Here is a 9450-nt window from a genome sequence, read left to right as displayed (position 1 = left end):
CCTCCTCAAAGGATTGAACAAGAATCCTTACGGAATTCTGTCCGGTAACAAGCCCAACCTCAAGTACTTCCGGGTGTTCGGTTGTACTCAATATAGGTGCTCGATTGTCTAAATTTGAACCTAGAGCTCAAGAGGGCATATTAGTTGGTTATGCTACAAACTCCCGTGCTTACCGTGTCCTCAACAAGTCCAATGGACTCATTTAGGAGATGTGTAACATGGAGATTGATGAAAATAATAGCTCCCCAAGTGGAGCAAAGTGGTCTTTGAGATGTGGGTGATGAAATACTTACCCAAACCATAATAAGAATGGGTGTGGGACACTTCCTACCCGTTGAGGATCCCCTTGTGGCCGAAGGAGAAGGACAATGTTCCACACATGTGGAACCATCACCGGTGCAAGACCCACATGCTTCTGAAGAACAAAGTGAAGCCCTCAACCTTGTAATCAAGATCAAGGACAAGATCAACCTCATGATGGTGGTTCACCAAGTGCTGTCCTTGATCAAGCTCACACCTCCGAGCAAGCTCAAGATCAAGATCAAGCTCAAGATCAAGACCAATCTCAAGAGCAAGAGCAAGATCATGATGGCGGTCAATGTCACAAAAGTGTTCCTCCTCAATTGTCCAAGGAGGACATTCTAGTAAGACGTGCCATCAAGAATACTGCCAAGCTTAAACATAAACAACACATCCTCTAGAATGTATATGGTGCTTGAAGAGAGGGGTAACCACTCGTAGACAATTAACAAACTTTAGTGCACATAATGCGTTTGTTTCTTGCATTGAACTCCTCAAGGTACAAGAAGCGCTCGAGGACATGGAGTGTCTTGAAGCCATGCATGATGAACTCAACAACTTCGAGTGCACCAAAGTATGGCGGTTGGTGCCAATACCAAAGGAGAACCACAACATCATTGGAGACAAATGGATCTTTAAGAACAAGCAAGATGCAAACGGTGTCGTAGTTTGCAACAAGGCAAGATTGGTATCACAAGGCTACTCCCAAGTCGAGGGTATTGACTATGATGAAACCTTCGCTCCCGTTACTCGCCTTGAATCTATTCGCATGTTGCTTGCATTTGTTCTTCGTTATAATTTCAAACTAAATCAAATGGATGTGAATAGTGCATTTCTTAATGGACCCCTTAAGAAGTTGGTATATGTCAAGCAACCTCTGGGGTTTGAGGATCCCAAGTTCCCCAATCATGTATACGTTCTCGATAAGGCACTCTATCGCCTTAAATAAGCCCCACGTGTGTGGTATGAGCACCTTAATAAGATGTTGCAAGATCGTGGGTTTGGAATTTAGAAAATTGATCCCACTCTTTTCACAAATAAGGTCAAAGGGAGCTTGTTCATATTCCAACTATATGTTGATGATTCTCCTAATACAACCTTTAATGAAGAGTTTTCCGCACTAATGACCAAAAAGTTTGATATGTCTATGATGGGAGAGTTGAAGTTCTTCCTTGGATTCGAAATCAAGCAACAAAGTCAAGGAACCTTCATCAATCAAGAAATATACTCAAGACATGCTCAAGCGGTTCAATATGGATCAACTCAAAGCGGCTAAGGCAAACACTCCCATGCCACTCAAATGCCAACTTGACATAGATCCCAATGGTAAAGTTGTGGATCAAAAGGTATATTGCTCTATGATTGGTTCTTTGATTTACCTTTGTGCATCTAGACCGGGTATTATGTTGATATGGGAATTTGTGCATGATTACAATCCACACCAAAGGAGAGTCACTTGGTGGTTGTCAAGCAAATCTTTCAATATTTGGCTCATTCCCCAAACTTCGGCTTATGGTATCCCAACGGTGCTTCATTTGATCCCATAGTCTATTTGGACTCTGATTGGGCACGAGACCGTGTGTAGAGGAAGTAAACTTTCGGAGGTTGCCTTCCTTGGTCGCTCTATGGTAAGTTGGTCTTCAAAGAAACAAAATTGTGTTTTCCTCTTGTCCACCAAGGCAGAATACGTTGTTGCTGCAAGTTGTTGTGCTCAGTTGCTCTGGATGAGGCAAACTTTAATGGATTATGGTGTCATGTATGACAAAGTGCCTCTTTATTGTGATAATGAAAGTGTTATCTCGATCTCCAACAATCCAGTTCTACACTGCAAGACAAAGCACATTGATATTCGTCATCATTACATCCGGGGTAATATCAAGCATGGGGAGATTGAACTTATTCACCTCAATACTAATGAACAACTTGCAGATATGTTCACAAAGCCATTGGATGAAGCAAGATTTTTTGATTTAAGGCATGATATAAATATCATTGATTCGAGCAAGTGGATTGAAATTAAGCACACCCCACCACTCTCATCATACTATCTTGCTTAGTGTAGGCATGGATTTAGGGGGGGGTGTTATTCTCTCAAGTAACTCTCCCTCCCCCTATTATGCATAAATCGATCATGTCTTTCACATTAGTCATCTTTGATGACACTTGTGCTTCAAAGAAGAGTTTTGGTCATGGTCCCAAGGTTAAAAACTTCGCGGTGCCATACCAATTGAATCAAACATAGGTGGCTTTGGCCACCGCCCCCTCATGTTCATGATTGGTTTGCATGTTTCTTGTATTTTCTTCTCTTCTGTTATTTTTCTTTGAGATACTAGGTGTGTGTATCCCTCAAGGGTGGGTCCTTTCTTTGTCGATTCTTTTATACCTTTGGGGTATACCTCACCATATATTCGTGCCACTATTCTATCCCAGGTCATCCTCCTCCCAGAAACCCTCTTTTCCAATTGTACGCATCTTCACATGAAAATTCGTTTCTGTAGTCGGGCGGTACAACCGGTTGCTCGGGCGGTCCTAGCGCTTGGGCATCTGGCGGTATCATCCCAGCGGTACAACCGGTGTAATCGGTGGTTCTATCGTTATTCCACTCGGTTGTAGTTCTGGCAGTTCTACCGACTACTTTCTGGCGGTTCTTTCGCGGCCTCCCAGATGTCGCATCACCGCCTGCAAGCCTTGTAGTACTACCAAGGGCGGTACAACCGCCCACAGGTTGTGCAGTATATAAAGGACATCGACCGAAGGGGTACTTCTTCTTCCCCTTCGTGTCCAACCTCCCCTCCTGCCTTAGCCACCGGCCGCCATCACCATCGTCATGGAGTGCCCTCTGGCGCCCCGGATCCGCGATACTCTATCGAATTTGCTACAAGGAGGCCCCCTCCTTTCCGATCTCTTCCCATGGATGTCGGTAATGCCCTGTTTTCCTCTCCTTGGTTCCTCTCCATGGATCTACCATTGTTAGGGCATTGCTTGGAGTCCCGTGTTTTGTCCAAACTATTGGGTGGAAGAGATCTTGTTGTTAAACTCAATTTCATGTGATAGTCTAGAAATTTAAATATTGCTACATGGTTCGAATCCACGTACATCGGTGTCTCCTTGATGTTGGACTGCCTATGCTCAGGGGTACAACCGCTTTTACGAGCGGTACAACTACGACAACGGTTCAACCGCCTGGTGGACCAGTTCAACAAAATTCTCTAAATCATGTAGCAATGTTTCAATTCCTCTACTACACAGTCAATATATTCCTTCATTTTTGCATATAATCCCATTATATTTTCTGGTTTTCTTGTGTGTTGCTCGCGTGTGTGTGCAGGTGGCTCAGGTTCTCGCTCTGCTCCTTGACGGGAGAACAAGAAGCAAGCCCGCAGGCTCAAACGCACTGACGACTATTCAGAAGAGGAAGTTGTCATTCCCACCAAGCCAGCTCATCGTGAGAAGTCCATGGCTGTCAAGCAAAAGGCTTCTATTCCCTTTAGGAGATGGAAGCTATGACAGTGGGAGAGATTTCTTATCCAGAATCCATATGTGGCCCTATTTCTCCCTGTTGGACCTCTGCTCAGTTCAGAAATGAGATGTTGATCAGGATTGTCCACGTGTTGTTTGAGCAAAACAAGAACAATTTCACCAAGCAATGGTTGATTGATCTTGATCGCTGGAGGGCTAACACATATTACCTTGGTGAGTCCTTGGCACTATGTGAGGATTTGACTTGAGTAAGCTCATGTACATCAACTATGACTTTGGTGTACATCTTGTTCATCAGTTCTATGCCACTTTTCACTTCGGCACTGATGACGCCCATACCCTATCATTCATGTGTCGTGATGAGTTCTTCAGTGTTCCTTGGAGGGTGTTCGGCAATGCTATGGGTTATGATGATACCGGTCTCTCTGGCAATGGTGGCATCCGTCCTTGTGATCGTGCGTCTTCCATGGAGAAGGCGGAGCTCGCCCATTTGTACATTCTCGGGTGGGGTATCATTGGTGAGTCCAAGGATATGCTACAAGTTTATGATATCATGCACCAGGTCTTCCGCAATGTGCTTTTGCCCAAAGTTGCTAATCAAGATGAGATTCATGGCTATCTGGTGGACTTGCTTGTGGCAATGCATACTGAAGTCGGCTCTTGTGCTATTTTTTATGTGTCCAACTGGATGTGGGAGATGTATAACATGGTCATTAACCAGAAGGTTCCTATTTATGCCCGTTTGTCATGTGCTTTATGAAGTCAGTTTGGGAAGTTTTTAGGCCTGGTGAGGCGTTGTCTTCTTCTCAGAACCTTACCATGCATGAGATCAAGAAGCTCAGGAAGAAGAAGCATGCTCTCCCTCGCATTCCCCCTGATCACCCTGAGGATGTTTTTGCCACTTCCAGCGATAGTGATTCTGACCTCGAGGCCAGGCCAAGCCCTCTTGGGTCACCAAGCTCACTAACAAAGTAAGGAAGACCTTCTGCCTTCAGTCTCATGTTGATAAGAAGCTCTATAATGCCCATACTAACGAGAAGCTAGTCAGACACACATAGATTTAGATTATGCGGTCTCTCAAGATTCGGACTAAGAATGGTTCTGAGAATACCATCACTCTCGAGGAGAAGTGGATTTACGAGCACAACACTTGGACTGATGATGAGGCCTCGGGCCATCCTCCTGCTGCATCTTATGCTCCTTCTACTGATGACATTATGGAGGACCATGACGAGCCTGATGCGGCTACTGATGATGATGATGATGATGATTATGACGAGAGGGGACTGAGGAGTGAGAGGAGGAGGACTAGGCTCTGGGGCGCTAGCATCACTCTTTTCCTTTTTGGTGTCTTGATGCCAAAGGGGGAGAGAGTTCTATTAGGGTGGGATTTGCATGAGTGTGGTTATCTGCAGACGAACATTTTATTCCTTCTCAGTTGTGTTTATGGACCATGTGTGGAGACTTTGTGCATACTATGAGACATGTGATCCCATCTTTATCTTAAGTTTATCTAGTTCGTGTCTCTTATATTTAGTAGATCATGCATATCTTTGGTTTCCTCTCTATTATGCTCTACTTATACATGTGACGGTTGTTGTCGATTTTAATTTATACTTTGTTATCGGTCTATTATCTCAAGGGGAGCTTTGTCACGTTTATGGGCATATCAATGATGCACACACTCCGGGGGATCTCCCATTTTCTTAAGACCACCAATGCACATTGTGTAGTTGTCATCATCCACCAAAAAGGGGGAGATTGTTAAGGTATTTTCCTGCCTTGTTGTTTTGGTGATGATGACAACTCATTACGTGATCTCTTTGTGTTTCAAGTTCTTCACGTACCTCACTTTGGACACAAGATGAGTAGGCTTTCCCTCCGGACGGAAAAGAACGAAGACGACGTTCTCTTTGTGTTTATTTCTCTGGTCGTAGGGAACCCGTACTATTAAGAGAGAATTCACATTGGAAGGTAGTGTGTCAATCAATGCATGTACACATACTTTATCTCCCACCAAAGATTCCTTTCGGTCTTTGGGAGAGGTCCTCATTTCTTCTCTTCTCAGCTTTTTCTCTCCTAGCGGTTGTACCGTTAGGATGGGTATGTCACGTATAACTGCCACTCCATGGGTGAAACCCTCGAGTTGTTGCTCTCGGGGTGCTGCCCAGCGGTTGTACCGCTACCTCCGGGCGGTTGTACCGCTACCTCTGGGCGGTTGTACCGCCAAAGTCTGGCTAACCGTCAAGTGGCGGCATCGGGTGGTTGTACCAGCCCAGTACCGCCCACAACCAGACCCGGCTCTATTGTGGTGTTATACTTGGGCGGTTGCGGGTCGGTAGTTCTAGTCATGTCTAGTTGACCACCCAGGAGCTTGTACAGGCCTAGTACCGCCCACCACCGGACTCGGCTCTCTTGTGGTGTTGTACTTGGGCAGTTCTGGGCCGGTAGTTCCAGTCATGTCTAATTGACCAATACTACCAGTGTATAGGGCGGTTGTAACGCCCAGGACTTAGTCGCTTCCTCGTATCTCTCGTGACGGTTGCACTGTGGCAACCACCGCCCCAACAGCGCTCGAGGGTGATTCCTATGTGTTTACAACCGGTTGTTGGGCGGTTGTTCAAGTCCTCTTGGATAACCGGTACTACCGTCGTGACTACCGGTTGTACCGTTGGTTAGGGCTGGTGCGAATTATCTATTTGCACCAATTGTACGAGTGCACACAGTGGTAGAACTGGCCCATTGAAAAAACGGCTGTAACGTGAAAGCACAATTGCTCCCTAGGGTGGTTTTGATAATTGATCACAACATATACATCATTGGACTAATGTGTTTTCCAAGTATATTTTAGAAAAGTTGAAAAGATGCTTTGGCTTAAGGTTTATGTGGAGATGCCCATGGATGCAAGAAAGGAATAATACTTGCTCAAGCTTCAAGCTAGACGACTCTTCATTTTATATTTGTGAGAAATCACTTTTCAGTCCAGAGGAAAGCCAATACTATTAAAAGGGGGTGAGGTAATAAAATGAATTGATTGCTCAAATGCTCAAAGTTAGCCACCAAACACTCAGTCATTTTTCCCACATATCCACTCTGTCAAGTGCCACATTCACAAATTCGGTGTCACCAACATTTCCACATCGGACCCACCGAGTTTCAACCTCAGACAGAATCCTAGCCATTGATGACCCACAAGTATCGGGTATCAATCGTAGTCCTTTCGATAAGTAAGAGTGTCGAACCCAACGAGGAGCAGAAGGCTCTGATAAACGGTTTTCAGCAAGGTAATAACTGCAAGCACTGAAAGTAGCGGTAACAAGTGATGGTGTAGTGAGGTGAAACGTAGCAAGCGAAAAGTAACAAGTAACAAGGAGTAGCAACGGTGGAGCAACTGGCCCAATCCCTTTTGTAGCAAGTGACAAGCCTGAACAAAGTCTTATAGGAGGTAAAACGCTCCCGAGGACACACGGGAATTTCTGTCATGCTAGTTTCAACATGTTCATGTGATTCGCGTTCGTTACTTTCATAGTTTGATATGTGGGTGGACCGGCGCTTGGGTACTGCCCTTACTTGGACAAGCATCCCACTTATGATTAACCCCTCTCACAAGCATCCGCAACTACGAAAGAAGAATTAAGACAACGTCTAACCATAGCATTAAACTAGTGGATCCAAATCAGCCCCTTACGAAGCAACGCATAGACTGGGGTTTAAGCTTCTGTCACTCCAGCAACCCATCATCTACTTACTACTCCCCAATGCCTTCCTATAGGCCCAAGTATGGATAAGTGTTATGTAGTTGACGTTCACATAACACCACTAGAGGAAAAGACAACATACATCATATCAAAATACCGAACGAATATCAAATTCACATGACTATTATCAGCATGACTTATCCCATGTCCTCAGGAACAAAAGTAACTACTCACAAAGCATAATCATAATCATGATCGGAGGTGCAATTAATAGCATCAAGGATCTGAACATAAACTCTCCCACCAAGTAATCCAACTAGCATCAACTACTAAGAGTAATCAACACTACTAGCAACCTTACAAGTACCAATAGGAGTCGTGAGACGGAGATTGGTTACAAGAGATGAACTAGGGATTGGAGTGGAGATGATGCTGATGAAGATGTTGATGAAGATGCCTCCCCTCCGACGAGAGGAGTGTTGGTGATGACGATGATGACGATTTCCCCCTCTGGGAGGGAAGTTTCCCCGGCACGATCATCCTGCCGGAGCTCTAGATTGGATCTGCTCAAGTTCCACCACGTGGCGGCGGCAAAACCACGAAAAAGTTCCCGATTGATTTTTTTTCTGGAACGAAACCCTTCACATAGCAAAAGAGGGGGGCCAGTGGGCCGTCAGGGAGCCCACAAGCCTTGTAGCCGCCACCAGGGGGTGGCGGCTACCAGGCTTGTGGCCTCTGGTAGCTCCCCTCTGGTACTTCTTTCGCCCAGTATTTTTTATATAATCCCAAAAAATTCCACGTAAATTTTCAGGGCATTTGGAGTTGTGCAGAATAGTGGACTAAGATTTGCTCCTTTTCCAGTCCAAAATTCCAGCTACCTGAATTCTCCCTCTTCAAATAAACCATGCAAAATAAGAGAGAAAAGGCATAAATATGGTACCACAAAGTAATATAACAGCCCATAAAGCGATAAATATCAACATGAAAGCATGATGCAAAGTGGACGTATCAACTCCCCCAAGCTTAGACCTCGCTTGTCCTCAAGCGAAAACCAAGTTCCATAAACATGTCCACATGTTTAGGGACGAAGGTGTCGATAAAACATAATACGGACATGAGGGCATCATGATCACACATAGAACAGCAATACATCATAAAGATTCTTATGGGAAAGTAACAATTCCTTCACAAAGCAAAGTATGAAGCAAAAACCTTACCGAGAAGTAACCAACAACAGTCCAAAGTCATTGAAGCAATTGCAATTTATCATAACATCAAAAAGAGTCAAATAAGAGCTTGTAAGGCAAACCCACATACTCAATCATCTCTTTTATATTCCACAATTGTTACAACTCACGTGGTACTCATGGTATCAAAGTTTCAGCTGGAAACAGAGGAAGATAGGGGCTTATAGTTTTGCCTCCCAACTATTTACCTCAAGGGTAAAGTCAACAATAATAAAGCATAAGTACTCAACTCCAAGTTGATATATGAATATAGATCTTTCCCAAGCATGTGACGGTAGCCAAGACAAAGGCAAAAATAGGGAATTGGTGAAGATCACCATGACTCTTACAAGGGCAAAAAGTAAAGGTACAAGATAGGCCCTTCGCAGAGGGAAGCAGAGGTTGTCATGCACTTTTGAGGTTTGAATGCGTGTCCTCTTAGTGCGGAGGAACGTCACTTTATATTGCCTCCTGTGATAAAGAACTTTATTATGCAGTCTGTCGCTTTTATGTCTTCCTCATCACAAGTTCGTACAAAGCTTATTTTTCACACACTAATAGATCATACATATTAGATAGCAATTTTTATTGCTTGCACCAATGACAACTTACTTTAAGGATCTTATTCAATCCATAGGTAGGTATGGTGGACTCTCATGGCAAAACTGGGTTGAAGGTTTATGGATGCACAAGTAGTATCTCTACTTGGTGCGGGAGTTTTGGCTAATATGAGGTGGAAGCAACCG

Source organism: Hordeum vulgare, chromosome 4H, assembly GCF_904849725.1.
Source record: "Hordeum vulgare subsp. vulgare chromosome 4H, MorexV3_pseudomolecules_assembly, whole genome shotgun sequence".
Classification (NCBI taxonomy): domain Eukaryota; kingdom Viridiplantae; phylum Streptophyta; class Magnoliopsida; order Poales; family Poaceae; genus Hordeum; species Hordeum vulgare.
The sequence above is the reverse complement of the archived record's forward strand: the minus strand, read 5'-3'. Positions refer to the sequence as shown.